This window comes from Panthera onca, chromosome F1, assembly GCF_046562875.1.
Source record: "Panthera onca isolate mPanOnc1 chromosome F1, mPanOnc1 haplotype 2, whole genome shotgun sequence".
Taxonomy (NCBI): Eukaryota; Metazoa; Chordata; class Mammalia; order Carnivora; family Felidae; genus Panthera; species Panthera onca.
The window spans coordinates 34,466,618-34,485,197 of NC_138355.1; the positions used below are offsets into that span (position 1 = coordinate 34,466,618).

The 18,580-nt window shown below is 50.4% G+C and overlaps 1 long non-coding RNA gene across 2 annotated transcripts in view; it reads left to right on the plus strand.

Moving 5' to 3' along the window:
• LOC132686244 (uncharacterized) overlaps positions 1-17,729 on the plus strand; it is a 30,176-nt gene extending 12,447 nt beyond the window's left edge. The window contains exons 2-3 of one of the 2 annotated variants that reach the window (XR_013553256.2): positions 7,774-9,687; positions 11,864-17,729. This is a non-coding gene — a long non-coding RNA (uncharacterized LOC132686244). The remainder of the gene's footprint in view (positions 1-7,773; positions 9,688-11,863) is intronic. The other variant, XR_013553257.2, reaches the window with a different exon arrangement.
• The last annotated feature ends 851 nt before the right edge of the window (positions 17,730-18,580 follow it).

Sequence of the window (18,580 nt, forward strand, 5' to 3'; positions counted from 1 at the left end):
TGCCAGTGGCTGAGGGTTGGAGGAAGGGGAGGACCGTAAAGAGCACCGCAGGACTTTGGCGGGGGGGGGGGGGGGGGGGGGGACATGAATGTTTTACATCTTGATTGTGGTGGTGATAACGTACCTGCACGCACTTGTCAGAAGGTTGCAAACTATACGCTTTGAGAAGTGTCATTTTTCTATGCAAATGATGCCTCAATACATACTGACGTTTTAAAAAAGTTCGGTGTTTTTTTCTGTGATTGTTAGAACTTGAGCCAAAAGGGAGAGTGGTAGCTTGTGCTCAGTTGGTCGTCTTGAAATGACACTCAGCCCACGAGTTTTAAGCAGCACAAACATCAGCATCCACGTCAGAGCTACCTGGGTCAGTGCTGCTTTCTGTTGGTGGTTGTCTGGACCAGGGTGACCAGCCGTCCTGGTTTGCCCAGAACTGAAAAGGTGTTTCTTGGGACATGAGACTTGAGTGCTAACATTGAAAGGCCTGCCTGGGCAAAGGGGGAGGAGTTGGTCACCCAGCCAAGGCCTGTTTTTCATTCCTTTTTAAATCCACCTATGGTACCGGGCAGGGGAAGAGGCCCAAACTCGTTGACTGATGTGTTGTTGAAGAGGTGTTCAACAGGCTAGTGACCAGGTCCAGGTGCCGTACAAGCTGTGTGGCCCTCAAGGTCATCATGAGTCAGAACCGACCTTGGCAAACCCCAAATTCCTGCATCCTGCTAGAGAACCATTGCCCCCAACAGGCTCAGTCTGGGGGTCCCGTGTCAGCCCCAAGACATTTCCTCTGTTGGCATATAACCCAACCTCTTAGCAGTTCAGTTTCTCCATTTATTAACTCAAGCTGGAGTTAAGAGTTAAGTTTGCTGCATGTTTGTTAGTCTTTGCAAAAGCCGTGGGAGGAAGGTACTGTTACTCTTGTTTTACAGAAGTAGTTACAGAGGCTCCAGGAAGCTAAGTACCTTGCCCAGAGCCACATAGTTATACAAGGCAAGTTGGGATCTGAGCCCCTGCCCTGCTTGTTCTAAGCTCAGATACTGAGGCACTTTCCATAATACCAGGCTAACATTCCGAAGTGGACAGAAGGCACTCAAGCGTCAGTTTTCTGTCTCACCTTCCTCCAAAAGGGAAGGAAACTTTTCTCCCCACAGGTGACTCTATCAATCAATAATTATGGTTCACTGTATTTAGACTTTCCTGAGTGAGAACTAGGGAAAGAGGAACTTTCCTGGGGGCAGGAGAGAGGGGAAATGGTGGATGGTCTCCTGCTCCCGCCGGGGCAGGAGACAGAGGGTCCCGAAGAGGGGTTGCTCTTGGTCTGCGAGGGCTGATTCTCTAGTCTGGCCCATGATCTTTCAGGAAGCTCTCTCCTCTCTGGTTCCCCTCTGCCACCAACAACCGTGCATTTGCAGGATGCCTCTGACCCGGGATTGGCCTGTGACCTGTGGTTAGTGACAAAGCAAACTTGGCTACACAGGCTCAGCCTGGCGCTCTCCCTAAGGCCCTGTGGCCTCATTAGGTGGTATGTGCCTGGCAGGCACTAGAGCAGGACATGGGAGGTCAGTAGCTGGCAAGAATCCTGCAACCCAGCACACGAGAAGGTAGGAAAGAATCCCAAACTCCTGAGTGCCTGGGGAGGGAACATTCTGCCTTGCTGGCTGTGATTTTCCTCCCCCCTTCCTTGGCAAAGTGAAGGAATTAGGTGCATCTCGGCAGCAAAGTCAAAATTAATTTTGCTTCCCTCTGCAATGAGAGTCCAGCTGAGCTGGACAGGGAGGGGCCCTAGAAAGGTATTTCCACCTTGGCCTGACATTAGGTTAGTAGAAATGGACTTTTTGTTCTTACTGGTAGGTTATTAAAACCCTCAAGGAATGTGCAGAAGGCAAATTTAGTTTGAGGAGCCCAGCAGGCCAGGGAAATGCTGAATAAATAGTGCAGCTGTTTGGGTGACTGCAGTGTTGGTGACAGGGAGCATTTGAGTGAGGGCTGCCCCAGGGCCACACCTCACGGCAAAGGGGGGGCGGGGGGGTGCTCCACCCTGAGAGGGTCTGCAGGCTGCTTCTGCTCAGCCCCAGTCCCTTCCCACAGTTCCTCCCCTACTCTCTGGGGGCCTGAGAAGCTCACTAGCCTCTTGTCCTTGGACTTGATCTCCACTGAAATCTCTCCGGGTTGAGTGCAGGAGGAAAAGGGAAGTTGATGCGGGGTGACAAGGGAGGTGGGAGAATGCCACATCCACTACGTTCTGATAATCTCTGGAGCAGTGAGCCTTTGTAGGCCCCTCCAGTGCAGGAGGGCCTGTTGCTTGTAAAGGGTTTTACTGAGCTGCTGACTCAGAGGTACAGGGTTGATTGCCCATAATCACAGCCCCGTGTGGTATTGCGTCTTGTCCAAATGCAGAGATCTCTTTAGCCCCACATTCCCCTTGCCCCTTCTAAGTTAGAGTAGCATCTTCTAAAATGCAAATCCCCCTATCTCCCTACGCTCAATTCCATAAAGGCAAGAATCACCTTTCTAGAGGAAGTGTTCTCCCTCTTGGAACCCAGGGGAGCTTTTCCAAGCACAACTATGATCATGTCAGCCCTCCCCCAGATCTTTAGCAAGACCTAAAAGCCCTGCTGATCTGGCTCCTGCCCACCTCTCAGCCCCACCTAACAGCCATGACCTCCACACCTACTCATTCAATTAATGCAACAAATAGTATTGAATGCCTGTGTGCTAGGCATGGATATATGCATTGAGGATACTCACGTGACCCAAATAAAGTCTCTGCTTTTGTGGCATTTATATTCTAGAGTCAGGAAAAATTTAGAGCAAGTTGGCTGGCAATAAAGCATTAAGAAGAAAAACAGAACAGGGAGGGGAAAAAGGGGTCCTACTTCAAAAGGATGATCAAGGAGGGGTGCCTGGGTGGCTCAGTTGGTTAAGCGTTGGACTTTGGCTCAGGTCATGATCTCACTGTTCATGAGTTCAAGCCCCACGTCAGGCTCTGTGCTGACAGCTCAGAGCCTGGAGCTTGCTTCAGATTCTGGGTCCCCCTCCCCCATCCCTCCCCTGTTTGTGCTATCTCTCTCTCTCAAAAATAAATAAACATTTCAACAATAGCCAAACTATGGAAAGAGCTTAAATGTCCATCAACCGATGAATGGATAAAGAAATTGTGGTTTATATACACAATGGAATACTACTTGGCAATGAGAAAGAATGAAATATGGCCTTTTGTAGCAACGTGGATGGAACTGGAGAGTGTTATGCTAAGTGAAATAAGTCACACAAAGAAAGACAGATACCATATGTTTTCATTCTTATGTGGATCCTGAGAAACTTAATAGAAGACCATGGGGGAAGGGAAGGAAAAAAAAAGAGAGGGAGGGAGCCAAACCACAAGAGACTGTTAAAAACTGAGAATAAACTGAGGGTTGATGGGGGTGGGAGGGAGGGGAGGGTGGGTGATGGGCATTGAGGAGGGCACCTGTTGGGATGAGCACTGGGTGTTGTATGGAAACCAATTTGACAATAAATTTCATATAAATAAATAAACACTAAAAAAAAAAAAAAAAGAGAGAAGAAAGGCCTTGAAGGAAGGATGGCCAGGATTTTAAAAGGATGGTCAAGGAAAGTCTCACTTACAATGTGTCATTGTAACAAAGGCCTAAAAAGAAGGCAAGCCAGACATATGAGGCAAGTACATGCCAGGCAGAGACCAGCACATACAAAGGCCCGGAGGTGGGAGCATGCTTTCCATGCTCAAGAACAAGGAGGACAGTGTGGCTGCAACAGAAGGGGATAGAAGACGGGATCAAAGAAGAACCCAGGCATTTGCACTTTGGTTCTTATTCTGAGTGAGATGGCAGGTTTTGAGCTGAGAAATGGCATGACTTTGACTTAGGTTTTAAATGGATCCCCGCCTGCTTTTTTGACAATAAAATGAAGGAGGGAAGGGACAGGATTGGGGAGACCAGTTAGGAAGCTCTTGTCAGAATCCAGGAGAGGGATGAGGGAGGCTTGAACACAGTCCCTGTGGTGGAGGTGCTGAGTGGTGGCCAGAATCTAGATGCTTGGCAGGGCTTTCAGGACTGGGTGTGACAGGAACTGAGGAGTCAGAGATGACTCCAAGCTTTTGGCCCGAACAACTGGAAAGATGGATTGACCACGTACAGAGATGAGAAGACTATAGGAGAGCAGGCTTTGCAGGTAAGAGCAGGAGTTTGGTGTTGAACATGTTAAATTTGAGATAAATATTAAACCTCCCAGAGAAGGTATCAAATAGGCATTTGGATGTTCAAGTACGGAATTCAGGAAACAGATCTAGCTGGAAATGTGTATTTAAGAGTCATCAGCTATAGGACGCGTTTAAAACCATGAGCATGGCTGAGAATTGTCCTTATTTAAATTCGGGACCACCCACCTCAATGGGCTCTTAAAGAGACCAAGGAGTCCAAGGACAGAGGCCTGGGGCACTTCAATGATTTGGGGTCAGGAAGATGAAAAAGAGTCAGCAAAGGACACAGAGAAGGAGCAGCCAGTGAGGTAGGAGGAAAAACCAGGAGAGGGTGGGGTCCTGGACGCCAGGGGAAGAAAATGTTCCAAGGAACATGTGACCAGCTCAGTTAAAAAGTCCGGAGGGGCCAAGTGAGATGGGAATTGGGTATGTTCAATTCATACCCAGTTCAAGTTCAATGAGAATCAATGTGTTGGCCAGTAATTGGTCACCTTGAGGTGATGTGTTCTGTGGAGAAGTAAGAGGAACAGACTGATGGAAGTGGGGTCAAGAGAGAATGGAGGATAGGAATTGAAGACAGTGAGTACAGGTACTCTTTTGAAGAGTTTTGCTGTAAAGAAGTATAGAAATGGGGTCAGTAGCTGGTATGGGACATGGAATTAGGAGAGGACTATTTTGTTTTTAAGGTTTTATTTATTTATTTATTTATTTATTTATTTATTTATTTTGAGAGAGAATAAAGAGAGAGAGACAAAGCCAGGGAGGGGCAGAGAGAGGGAGAAAATCTCAAGCAGGCTTGGTGCTGTCATCACAGAGCCCGACGTGAGGCTCAAACTTGCTAACCGTGAGATCATGACCTGAGCTGGAATCAACCAACTGAGCCACCCAGGCACCCCGAAGACTATTTTTGAAAGATAAGGGAAATAGCATTATGTCCGTAGGCTAATGGGAGTGACATGATAGAGGGTGAAAATGTGATGATGAAGGAGAGAGACACTGTTGGAATAAGGTCCTTGGGTAGATGACAGGATGGGCTCTAGTTTCTAAGGAGAGGGTCTGGCTTCAGCAAGGAGCACTAACAGTGTCCAGAGTAACAGGAGGAAAGTGTAATATCTGGATACAGACTTAAGTTGGCAGATGTGGTAGGAGCATATGAAAGTTCTCTGGCAAGTCTTCTTAGAGAGTGGGAGGGCGAATGAACAAGAGAAATTAGATAGGATTCCTGGGGAGCCCTAGGTGTCCACCTGACCTCAGTTGGCTGTGAATTTACAGTAAGGTCAGTTACCATCGTTGATGTTTTCTAGACACATTTAGCTGTTGTGGTACAGGTGTTAAGTAGGTGGAGAGCTAGATTTAGCCAAAGCTGGCATTTTTCTAGAAGAATACAGTGAAGGAAGAGGGGGCAGGGCGTTGAGGGTATTAAAATGAGTGCCTATAGTGATTGACTAGATCATCTAATCGGGGTGAGAGGGGCACTGGGGAGATGGAGGGAAAAGGAAGGATGGGTAAGTCTCAGGAGATAGAAGAATTATTGGAATTCAGGTACCAGAGGGAGTGAATTGGGAAGACAGGAGACACGACATTGAGATTATGGGGGCATGATCACAGGGGTGAGCAGCTGAAGTGAAATGGAAGACAAGATGACCAGAAGTGATGAAGGAGATGAAGGAGAGGTCAGTCGTGCCTTGTGTGCTGGATCGCCCATTGACCTCAGTCCCCCTTCCCCTCTGCGCTCTCCCCAGTGCTGTCGGAGCCAGAAGCCCAGAAACCACATTTCCCAGAATCCTCAGCCAATAAGCTTCTAGGTTTGTTTCCACAAATGAGAGGCACTTATGATAGACTTGGAAGTAGAAGAGAAGCAGAAATATTATTGTGTCTCTAGCAGGGCAGTGGTGGACAATTACATGAGCTTTGGGTTCATAGATAGAAGATTTGTAGCCGCCTGTAGGTGCTTTCTGTCACATCACCTGCCTTCCTAATAGAATCAGATCACTGTGGAAGGTTTCCTGTGTTTCTTGAAACTTCCTGAATCTTGAAACCTGGTATTAAATTTGAATTCTATGGCAGCTTCTCTGACTTGTCTTTCAGCCCTAGCGTTTTGTTGTTTTTAAACATTTAACTTCCTGTATTAAATAGTTCGTGCTGGAAATACCTAGAGGGGTTTCTGCTTGCTTGCTTTCTTTATTGTTTTTTAATATACCAGATTCCTCCCACCAGAGAGCTTTTGTACCTGCTGTCTTCCCCAAACCCCTATTCAAAATGCTCTGCTCCAGTGCCCCTCTCTTTACCTACTTACCTTCAGCTCTGGGCTCAGTTGATCCTTCCTAATGGACATTGTTCCAATTACCTATTGCTGCATCATGAACCACCCCAAAATATATAAACAACACTCGTTTTACTATGGTCAGGAATTTGGAAAGGGCACAGTGAGGATGAATTTTCTCTTGTCCACATGTCTGAGGCCTCAGGGTGGAAGACATGAACAGGTGGCTGGTTGAGGGCTGGAATCATCTGGAAACATCTTAACTCACATGTTGGAAACATCTTAACTCACATGTTTGGTGCCCGGACCGGGATGGCTCAAAGGCTGGGCTCAGTTGGGACTACCAACTAGAGCCCCCATAAATGGCCTCTTCATGTGGCTTGGAAGTATGTGGGTTGGACATCCTTACAGTATGGTGGCCCCAGGGCAATTGGACTTCTTACATGGTAGTTTGGGACTCTGGAAGACAGAGTTCCAGTGAACAGAGCGGAAGGGCTTTTATGTTCTAGCCTCTGACATATTGGTACTTCCACTGGACTCTGTTGGCTGAAGCAAGCACGAGTCACCCGAATTCAAGGGGAGGGACATAGACTCTTCTCCATGGGAGGAATGTCAAAACCTGATATGTTTCTGTCAGTATTCTTCCCTTAGTTTGTATGTATTCATTATGATGAGCACATAAGTCAGGCGAGCAAAGCTGGCCGTGTGTAAGAGACTTTAAGGGCTAGTGAGCCAGAGAACGTTCACGCTCTCGAAAGTAACCAGCCACCTCTTGGCACTGGCTACTTGTTGCCCCAAGGGAAGGCATACCCAGTGCTGCTAGAGTCCCAATTTTTCAAGAGGATCCAGAACTCAGGGTGTTTATGTAAAAGTTTCCAATTTTAAAAAGGCTGTGCAGGCCAACTGCCTGGAACGTAGTAGGCTCAGTAAAGAGAAGAAATAGAAAAGTATCTCACACGCCCACCACCATGCCCACTGCCATTCCTATCCTGAGTTTCTGCTGATAAAGAGAAAAAATAAAAATACCTCATAATGTGGAGTGTGGGTGGGACGTTCCCACCCCTTGGTCAGGGTGCTGTAGGAGATGATGGAGTGAGACAAGGAAACCAGGCTCCTACGTGGGCCTGACACGTGGTACGATCCACACAGCAGCTCAAGGGGCAGGTAGGTCACCGTGCTCTTCCTTTGCTTCGTTTTTCTTCTAAATGCTGAAAATGATCTGAGGTACGTAACTAATTGTCTGGCTCCTCTCACGCAACAGGTTAAATCTCCTTTGTTTTGTTCACTCTGTGTCCAGGGCTTGGAGAAGGTCCTGCCATAGAAGGTGCTCAGTGGATTCCTCCTGGAGGAATGTCATGCGGGTGTTACAGGTGAGGCTCAGGGGGCCAAACACCTGGGGACAGGTCCCAAGGTAAGTGAGGAAGCTGGGATTAAGAAATACACGTACACACACACACACGCACACACAATTTGGTGCAAACTAAGACTACCATTGATGCCTCAATATGGAAGCTGTTCCTGATACTCTAGAGCCATGTGTTTGAAAACGTTTGAGCAATTTAAAAATGCATTTGTTAAAATCAGTTTCCCTACAGGATATTACAGGAAAGAAGGGGATTAAGAGATTTTGGTAATCCTTGGGAAACATTGCAAGCTTCATGATTCTCATCTATTTCAGGCAAAACTGTGAATATTTAAAAAAAATTTTTTTAACGTTTATTCATCTTTGAGAGACAGAGAGAGACAGAGCATGAGCAGGGAAGGGGCAGAGAGAGGGAGACACAGAATCCGAAGCAAGCTCCAGGCTCTGAGCTGTCAGCACAGAGCCCCAAGCAGGGCTCAAACTCACAAACTGCAAGATCATGACCTGAGCCCAAGTTAGATGCTCAACCGACTGAACCACCCAGGTGCCCCCCAAACTGTGAATATTTAAATATGTGATGTAAATGCAGAGCCTGGGAATGGAGAGAGGGAGGAGCAGGGTTTTGGAAACCAAGCAGGGGTGAAGAAGGGCAGCTTGGCTTCCCTAAATTTGCCTAGAGGTTCATAGCAGCAGCAGCAGCAGCAGCAGCAGCAACTACTCTGTTTTCCATTCTTTTGTTCATTTTAAAGACATTTGTGGGGTGCCTGGGTGGCTCAGTCAGTTAAGCATCTGACTTCGGCTCAGGTTATGATCTCATAGCTAGTGAGTGTGAGCCCCACATCAGGCTCTGTGCAGCTCAGAGCCTGGAGCCTCCTTCAGAATCTGTGTCTCCCTCTCTCTCTCTCTGCCCCTCCCCTGCTCATGCTCTGTCTGTCCGTCTGTCTCTCTCTCTCTCAAAAATATATAAAAAGAAAGAAAGAAAGAAGAAAGAAAGAAAGAAAGAAAGAAAGAAAGAAAGAAAGTAGAAAGAAGGAAGGAAGAAAGAAAGAGAAAGAAAGAAAGAAAAAGAAGAGGGTCTCTCTTTCTTTGTTCCTTCCTTCCTTCCTTTCTTTCTTTTCAGGGGGAGCTCACCTGGCTCAGCCAGCCGGGAAGGCAGAAGTTTTGCAGTGTAACAGAGGTGCGGGGTGTGGTGCCAGCCAGCACAGATACAGCACAATGTCACCTCTGGAGAAGATGGCCTCAATAAGCAGCTGGTCGCCGGTGACCCGCCGTCCTCCCACACTGCCCACTGATGTCAGAGACGCTGAGGACGCAGTGGTGGTAGCCTGTTTTGACATCACTGCCAACAGCATGCTCACAAGAGACCTGGAGAGAGAAAGTGAGCCCTACGCAGAGAAGAGAATATCCTTCCAGCCTTTTTTCTGCGGAACTGGGCTTTGAGCCAGACTTGCCTGACCCCAAACCCTTTCGCCCTCCGTGAGTTTTGCAGATGAGCCTCAAGTCTTTTTGCAACACCAGTGGATATTTTTCCCCGATAAACGTTGCTCCTTTCGCAGACAGCAATAAGTTAGGACAGTTTCTGGGGCGCCCCCCACCCCCACCCTGATGCAAGTCACACGCACCGTGTCTTCTATCTGCTTGCAATCCAAGGCAGAATTCCAGTAGCAATTCCCGGCGGCAACACTTCATCTCAACGCCCGTCCATTAAGAAGGACGCTGTCCCCTCCCCCCACCCACCACGCACTGGACGGCCGCCTGCACCTTTAACAGTGCTTGGCACACGGTGGGCCCTCAAGAAGTGGGAGTTCACGGAGCAGTAACCATGATTCAGCACCCACTGGGCCGCAGGTACTAGATTCTCTGTGAATAGATTCTCTGACAGCAACCCTCAAAGGCAGCCACAGGTCCTACTTTACAGATGAGGAAATTAAGGTTTGGGGAGCACAGTAGACTTGTCCACACTCACAAAGCTGGTTAGCAGTGGCGCTTGCATTTGAATGGAAGTAGCCTGCCTCCATAGCAGCTCCTGTGGTATAAACCACCCTGGGGGTGTACGTGTGGGGGGCGGCAGTATTCAAGTTGCTTGTACCCAGTGCTGAGGGCGTCCAGATCCATGCAAGCATCTTGTGGTCCATGTGGGAGTGGAACTGGGAGGCAGCTTCCCCGGCAGGGAGGGGTTTGGAGAAGCTGTGAGGAGGAGTGAATGAGAGAAAACAGGTCAGGGCGGTAGGTGGGGCACATTGCAGGCTAGGTGACACGGGCTCAGCTGGGCCCCTTGGGTTTGGAATGGGAGGGCGATGAGGGAGGCGCCATATGCACAGGTCACGGCTGGGCTCAGCCCAACCCAAGCAGTTGTTGTTGTTGTTGTTTTTTGATGGACCAGCCAAACTTGTCCTAGCAGCTTCCAGGCTTTCTAAGGCCTCCCCTGCCTTGTTCCTAAGTTACGGGGCTAAGAAAATAGAACATGTCCACCTGGCCAGCTTCTTAGCTGGAGCCTCAAGAAGTTCTAGCACACAGACAAGCAAAAGAGGAGAAAGGGATAAGCTGTTCATTAAGTCATGGAATATTTATTGAGTGCCTACTATGTGCCAGGCGCCACTATTGGTACTTGAGATATAGCAGCAAACCAAAAAGATTGATGCCTCTGCCCTCGGGTTGCTTCTCGTGGGGAATGGGGAGACAGTCCATAATCACCGTAAGAGATAAGTAAATTAGATCTTAAAGACAGTGAAATAACGATTAAGTGAAGCAGAAAAAGGGGGACCAGTAGTGTGTGTGACTGGGGCTGAGGTTGATTCTGGCTGCAATCCTAACACGGTGGTCAGGGCAAGTGAAGGAGTTATCCATGTAGTTCCAGAGGAAGAGTATCCCAGGCAGAGGGAACAGCCAGGTCAAAGTGCAGAGGCAGGAAAGTGCAGGCTGTTGTGTTTGAGAGCAAGAGCTAGAGAGAAGGGGGTGGGGCAGGGAGGTAGGAAGAGATGGGGATTGGCAGGGTCCAGAGCAGAGAATGGAGGCTAGCTCTGAGCACAGACGTGATGCGATCTGACTTCTATGTGTAAAGGACACTCCCACTGCTGGGCAGGTAGAAGGTGGAAACAGAGACCAACTAGGGCCTGGTGGGACCCGAAGGTCACAGGGGAGGGCAACTTGGAGCAAGGGAGATACCGTGGTGGTGGGGGAAGAGGTTGATTTCGGGTATAGATGAGGGAAGAGCCAGTGGGATCGCCTGCAGATTGGATTTGGGGACGGAAAGAAAGAGAGGAAGCAAAGAAAGCCTCCGGGTATTTGACAAGAGAAGTTGCAGTTTCCAGGGGCTGAAACCGGGAAGGACAGAACAGAGAAGTTTCTTTTTCTTTCTTTCTTTCTTTCTTTCTTTCTTTCTTTCTTTCTTCCTTTCTTTCTTCCTTTCCTTTTCTTTCTTTCTTCTTCTTTCTTCTTTTTTTTTAATGTTTATTTATTTTTGAGAGAGAGAGAAAGCACAGGTGGGAGAGGGGCAGAGATAGAGGGAGACACAGAATCCCAAGCAGGCTCTGGGCTCTCAGCTGTCAGCATAGAGCTCCATGCGGGGCTCAAGCCATGAGATTGTGACCTGAGCCAAAGTCTGATGCTTAACGGACTGAGCCACCCATGTGCCCCATGGTGCAGGTTCCAGAGAGGCCTGGGGAGAACTGGAGTAGCCTCAGATCTACTTCATCTGAGATGTCTGTCACTCCAGCTGGGCATGTCGGGTAGGCAGGTAGACAAGAGAAAGGTCTGGACTAGAACTGTTTGAGGTGTCGTCCTTTAGACAGTGGCCATGAGCCTGAATGAGGTCATGAAGAGTGTAAGTGCGGACAGAGAAAAGGAAAAGGGCTGGGCCTTGGGGACTCTGAGAAGCCCAGGAGAAGAGAAGGAGCAACCAGGAAGGCAAGAGGAGAGCCAGGAAGGCTGGTGTCCTTGAGGCCAGGTGAAGAGAGAGCTTTCGGGAGGAGGGAAGGTCCAGTTGTAGGGGGTGGCACTGAATCCAGTCTTGCTGTCTTCGCAGGGCCCTGAGCTCCCATTCCCCACCCCTATTCAATGGGAGCTACAATGTCCACTAGTGAGGGGTGCAGTGAAGATGAAATGAAATCGTGTCCTGGAAGCAAAGGGCATTTTGAAAGCTTTTATCAAATGGGAGTTTCTTTCTGGAGGAGAATTCAACCATACGATGATGATAAGAGAAATAAACTCATAATGACCATAATGCTGCTGCTGCTTATTTGTGTCTCAGAAAAAAATGTCTAAGGCATTGCCCTTGTCATCGGGCAGCAGAGCGGCAGTCGGGAGGACCCCCGCGGAACAACGGGCAACCAATAGCGCCTGCTGGGCACAGGCTGGAATTAAGAGACCGAAAGGCCAAGGGAGGGTTTCCCACGGTCTTGGACTTCACAGAGGGTGGGCCCTGGGATGTGGAGATTTGGGTGGGCGGAAGGGAAAAGATGTCCACCTGAAGGGAAGGGTGTCCCGGAGGTACAGAGCAGGAACTGATGGGGGCCCTCAGCACAGCACTGCACCCAGCTCCCCTTGGGCACGCAGCCACTGGGAATGGCATAAGCAACCCCAGTCCTGATGTTGTAAGACCTGCCTCAGTGTCTTTGCGCCTGTCACCAGTTCTCAAAACCCCACAGTAGGAGCAGTGAGGCCAGGTGCCTGGGAGGTCCCACTGCTCTGGTGGCCAGTGGCACATCCTGGCATGGGAAGACCAGGGGCACCCTGCAGACACTTCAGGCACAGACATTATCACAGGTGCCAGTTTCTTGGTCCTCTGTCCTCTCCACTGGGCTTGGAAACCTTTCAGCTCCTCCCCTGCTAAAGCCTCCCTCAGGCTCAGATAAGGAGCTATTTTTGCTATCCACCCCTCCCCCACCTGCCCCTCGGGTCCCCTGAGGCCTGATCAGAGCTCTCAGAAGGGGATTCCTGAAAGGCCCTGCACTTCAGGGGACCGGGAGGGGCCACCGGCTATCCGTTTAGGAGAGGACGGTGTGGAAGCAAGTGACTCAGAGGAGCCAACAAGATGGAGAGGGAGAAAGAGGAAGAAACAGGTGCAGGGGAGAGAAGGAGTGGGGGTGGGGGAGCAAAATGGGACCCGCAGGGGCCTGGGCAGGGATGAGGAGAAAGCGGAAGAGGGCTGGAGAGGAGAGACAAGGAGGGAGGCAGAGTGCAGGCCCCCAGCAGCACCCAGGCTGAGCCCGGGACTGAGAGATCACTGCATGTGTGGGTGGCTGAGGCCAGACGGCAAGCCACCCAGATGCCCAGAACAGAGGGTGTCCTCAGCCCTGCCCCTGAGCACGAGGCCCTCTGATGCCCTCCCCTGGGCCCCCCGGGCTCACAAGTCCAGCAAAGTATCAGGAGATGGCAGGGGTCATGCAGAGGCTTTCTGTCCCTCCCCAGCCTGCCCTTCGCGGGGTTGGGCCTCCCTAGCTCTGGATCTTTAGGGGTATTGATGGGGTGCAACAAGCAAGAAGTTCTGGGCTGAGAGAGAGGGAGCAGAAGGGATGCAGAGGTCTAGAAGAAGGTGATGTAGAGGGATTCTGAAAAAGTGCTAATTTTGAAAAAAAATGAAAATAGAGATTTTTAAAACATCGCGTCCCCTGCTAACTGGGGCTCCTAAGTACTAAACGAGGTTTACTACAGCAGCGTGTGTTTTGTGGGTTGGTCACATTGTAGCTTATCTGTGGAGCTGCTGACAGTAGAGGGGATCAGGAGGGGTGAGGCGGTGAGTGTATGAGAGTGTGCAGGAGGGTGTGTATGTGATGGTGAGTGTGTGGGGGTGAGGGTGAGTGTGCGTGCCTGTGACTCCTCGGACTAGCCGTAGCAGGGTCCCTCGCGGGCCTGAGACAGGGTTAGATGTGTCTGGCTGGGGGGCTGTCCTACAGAAGTCTTGTTCCCCAGTCCCTGCAGCCGCTGAGGAGGACTTGCCCCGGGAAAGAGGTGGGTAACCGCACTCCCGACGTTAGGGGGAGAAGTGACCCGCAGCCCATCAGGGGAGGGGACAGACAGCCCAGCCTGATACTCTCCAAGCACTAGAAAGAGGACTGCAAATAAAACGGAAAGATGTTCCCTCAAAGACTCTGACCCCATCCACCGTCGCCCCAGTCCAGGGCCCCTGACACCCCCGCTCCAAGCCGTTGGCAGCAGTGGCTGGTGGCGCCCAGTGGGGAGCACTGGGGAGGCGAAAACCCTGGTGGAAGCATCTAGGGGTGGGGACAGGCAATGGGGGTGTGAAGAGTTGGAGAGGTTTGAGGCCTTGTGAAAAGGAGGCACAGCAAAAATAGAAGCCAGGGACGGTTTATCTTGGTCCGTGTGCACGTAGCACGGAGACACTGGGGGAAAGTCAGGGACACGCAAACGGGAACAATTAAACGCTATCCATTGTTTTCACTAGACTAACATTTACTGAACACATATTTGTCTGTGCCAGGCGCCGGGACCACTAAAATGAACGAAACACAGGCCTGCCCAGTCCTTCGGAATTCACCACGCAGTGAGTAAGATGAGCGTAAAAATGTCGTCGTGTATCATTCTTAAGTAGTGATGATGATGATAAAAGCAGTAGCGTGCTGAGCACTAGCACGTCCCGGGCACTGATGCAAGCATTCTACACATACTCGGTGTTAGGACTGAAGTACGAACGAGATACAGATACGGGAGGCGTCCAGAGCAGAGGCCTTTCTGCAGCCTGGGGCCCAGGGGTAGAAGTTCATTGTCCTCACTCTTCACCTCAGTCCTGAGGAGAAGCTCCTCCAGGGGAGAGAACAGCATTTTCCGCAGGGTTCTAGAATGGGTCAAGGAGGGCATCTGAATTCCCAGCAGCCCTCACCCCCACCCGCTGCTCTCCCCGCTGGCCAGTCTCTGACCTTCCTCCTGTGGGGCTGGCCGGGTCAGACTTGTCTAGACCAGAACACCCATTACCCAATCTCTCCAACCCATCTCTTCAACTGACGCCCTCGGGGCCTTGTGGGGAGAGCAAACCTTGGGAGGACTGGGGAGGCCGCAGAGATAGTGGCAGATAGAGGCTTGAGGGTAGGGATGGAGGGGCTGCGGGGCTGGTGTCCAAGGCTGGGGGGGCTGGACAGAGGACGAGCCAGCCAGCTCCCTGGTGCCCCACTCAAGAGCAGTCCCTTTGGGGAAGGCAGGGCTGGTAGCTCAGAGGTGGGTGGGGACAGCAGAGAGAAGTGGGAGGTGCTGGTATTTGCAGGGCTCAGCGTAGGAGAACAAATGTGTTCCCAGACGGTGGCCCACCCACCTTTTCTTCCCATTTCTGGTTCCATCCTGTATCTTGGGGGGCCACCAGTATCACCAGTGCCTATGTAGACAGCCCCACCCGCACACTGACACATCGCCAAACAGCAATGGGCGTCCTTGGGCCCAGGGAAAGGTTGTCAAGTTTGGGACATACTTGCATTAAAACAGTATTCCTTGTGTGTCTGAAATTCAGATGTAACTAGGCTCCCTGTATTTTATCGGGCAGTCCTAATCAGGGGTGTCCCCACCAGCCATGAGGTCGGCCCTCAGGAGGCCCAGGGTGGAAATCCTCACAAGCCCTGCAAGCTGGCTCAGGGCCCATTGGGCAGTGACTTTCGGGGTCCTCGTGCTAGAGTGTGGCTGGGGAACACAGGCTCTGGGTGGGTACTTCTTGGCCCTGTAGTCTTTTTTGGCCATTGAAGAGTCATGTCCGGGCCTCCTAAAGCTCAGGAGCTAGAACAGGGGCCCCTCTGCCTGCTTACTGGCTGTATGGGATGAGCCTCAACCCACCTTCAAGTGAGAGCTCACTTCAAGCAAGGGGCGTGCCAGGACCTTTACTGGCCTCCTCGGTTGGTGCCTTTACGTCTAGATCCTCTAGATATTCCAAGTCCCCGGGAGGCAGTGACTTCCAACGTTGGGAGACCTATGTGATAGATCCGCTGAAAGCCTGGGTAAAACACAGGTCACCCAGTTATATTTGAATTTCACACGAACAATGTAATAATTTACTACAAGTATGTCCCATTCAATATTTGGGACAGACTTATACTAAAAAACGATTTCTTGATTATCTGAAACTCAAATTTAATCCGGTGTTCGGGTTTTGATTTCATCTTTCTTTCTGGTAAATCTGAGAGCTGGGACATTGGAGTGCCACAGCTAGGATCTGGCCCTAGCTGCTCTGCCTCTTGCCCGGTGAACCTCCCCAAGGGTCACTTTTCCTGTCCACCCCCCAGGGCTGATGGAAAGATAAAATGAATAAGTGCCTGGCATAAGTGACAGTTGTTATTGTTGTCCCTGGCCAAGGTCCCACCGCTAGAAGGCTGCGGGGCTGGTAGCTGCCCTCCGGCCTCCAGGCTCAGGTTCTCAGTCTTCTTGAGAACACTCCGCAGCCCGCTGCACGCTCCTCGGACCTGAGACCACCCTGCCTGCAAGGACCCAGGCAAGGGCGCCAAGAGAGGCTCGAGAAGGAAGCATGCTCTGGTTGGGAGATCTCAAATTCCCTGATGACTGGAGAGGAGTCGTTGGGGACAAAAGGGAAAGGGAGGAGCTGACATTTATTCTGGGCTCAGTGTATGTCTGGCGTTTTGTAGTTTCTAATTTAATCCTCACATTCCTGGTCATTTCTCTTTTGCAACTAAAGATGTATTCATAGGACCAGAGGAGACGGCCCCTGATGCTACTCTGCTTGTACCCTGGTTCTTCCGGTGGATGTCCCCTTCCCAGTGAGCCCTTCCCTGACCACCATGCTTAAAATGGAAACCCTCCCCCATGGCTTGGAACTCTATTCCCCTTCTCTCCTTCCTTCTTTTCCAAAGCACCCTCATCAAATACAGTAAAATATTGGTTTGCAAGCATAAGTCGCTCCAGAAACATGCTTGTAATCCAAAGCACTTATATATCAAAGGAAATTTCAAGAATCATTGTTGTGATCGCATAACTACTCATATGGCAAGACATCGCTTGTTTATCAAGTTAAAATTTATTAGAAATGTGTGTTTGTCTTGCAGAACACTCGCAGACCAAGTTACTCGAGAGCCAAGGTTTTACTGTGTATTAAATAGGTCTCCCTCCCCTTCCAGAATGTAAGCTCCACGAGAGCAGATTTTTCTGGTCTGTTCTGTTTACTGACATGTTCCCTGTGCCTGAAACAGAGCCTTGTACATATTGGTTGAATGAATTCAAGATAATAAGAATAACAGCTAACATTTATTTTGTGCCTACTTTGCCCCTGGAACTGTTCTAAGTACTTTGCGTAAGTTCATTTACAAAAGTTCATTTACGTATCCTCATCCTCATATCACCTCTATGAGGCACAGAGCAGGCACAGAGAGGCTAAGTAACTTGCCCAAGGTCACGCAGCCAGCGGGCAAGAGTTATGCTCTGGTTGGCCTGAGTTCCTGGTGGAGGATCTTTTACACGCTCCACAGGTGTCCATCACCCTGGCATCTGCTCCTCTTGTGTGGCCCATTGGTGGCACCCCTCCCACTCCTCTGTCACGCTGGATTGTGAATGTTTGTTTACTGCTGACGTGGCCCCTTCGAGGGCAGGGGCCAACCTCCTTCACGTTTGTTTCCTCAGTGTTCTGTACGGTGGCCAGCCCATCGCAGGGCCTTCTCTCCATTCTCCCAGCTGGGGTTGGTTTGTACTATGAGCCTGGGGGGTGGGACGCACAGGTATGATCACTCCCCACCCCCATTTTACCACTGAGGAAACAGGCTCAGGGCAATACAGTGATTTGTTGCAGCAGGAAGAACAGACAGTAACCAGACTGCAGGCCACCTGCGTCAGTGCTTTCCTGGCCACCGCCCCCTGGGGTGGGGATCCGCACTCTACAGCCCCACGGATTCTGGCTGCTGCCCAAGGCTTTGGTGGGCACCTGTCTAACCACATGTCAGAACTGGGCAAAGGCAAAATATTGGTGTGGGGTGGGGTGGAGTGGGGTGTGGTGGGGGTATGGGTGGGTGGGGGTGGTAGGGCAGGGGTGGGGGTGGGGGGGTGGTAGTGGGGGTGAAGTGGGGCGGGGGTAGACCAGAGGATCCAGCCAGGTTCTTTCAGTGGGGCTGTGGGGGCTGTGGGGGCTGTGGGGGCAGCTTCTTGGAGCTGGCGTGGGTGAACGGGTGAGGTACGCTTCCAAGCCTGCGATGCGTGTCTACCGGGTGTGCTTTCAAGCACACAGGATGCAAAGCAGGGTATATTTAGCCCGTGGTCGCTGCCGTGGTATGAGCCTGCTGCCCCGTTCCCCCTGTTGGGGAAAACCCTTTGGAAGCTTTTCTTCTGACTGAGGAATGTGTGTGTTCTTCAGTGTTGGTGGCACAGGGTGTGTACGGGGTGGGGGTGGGGGGTGTTGTCCAGAAAACCTGAAGACTCATGGCTCAACCGGGGAAAAAAGGTAACAAGTTCCCAGGAAGAAATAAATATACCTCAGCCAGAAGCAGATGACGGTCCTTATATCTGTCCTTTTCCTTGGCACCTGAGGGTGTTGTATGGACAGATGCGTGCTAAGACCTGGGAACGGTGAGGAGAGGCTATATTTATTCATTCACTGACTCACTCATTCATTCATTCACTCATTCATTCAAAGAGTGTTTATTGCACTTCTGTTACGCACCCACCAAACACTGAACTAAGTAAGTGCTGAGACTATACTAGGGAAAACAATGTACCTGTTCTCATTGAACTTGCAACATTTAAAGGAGTCTTGCTGGTATGTAATCATTCTTGGCTGTCAGTGCTCTGAAGGAGAATTACTGGATGC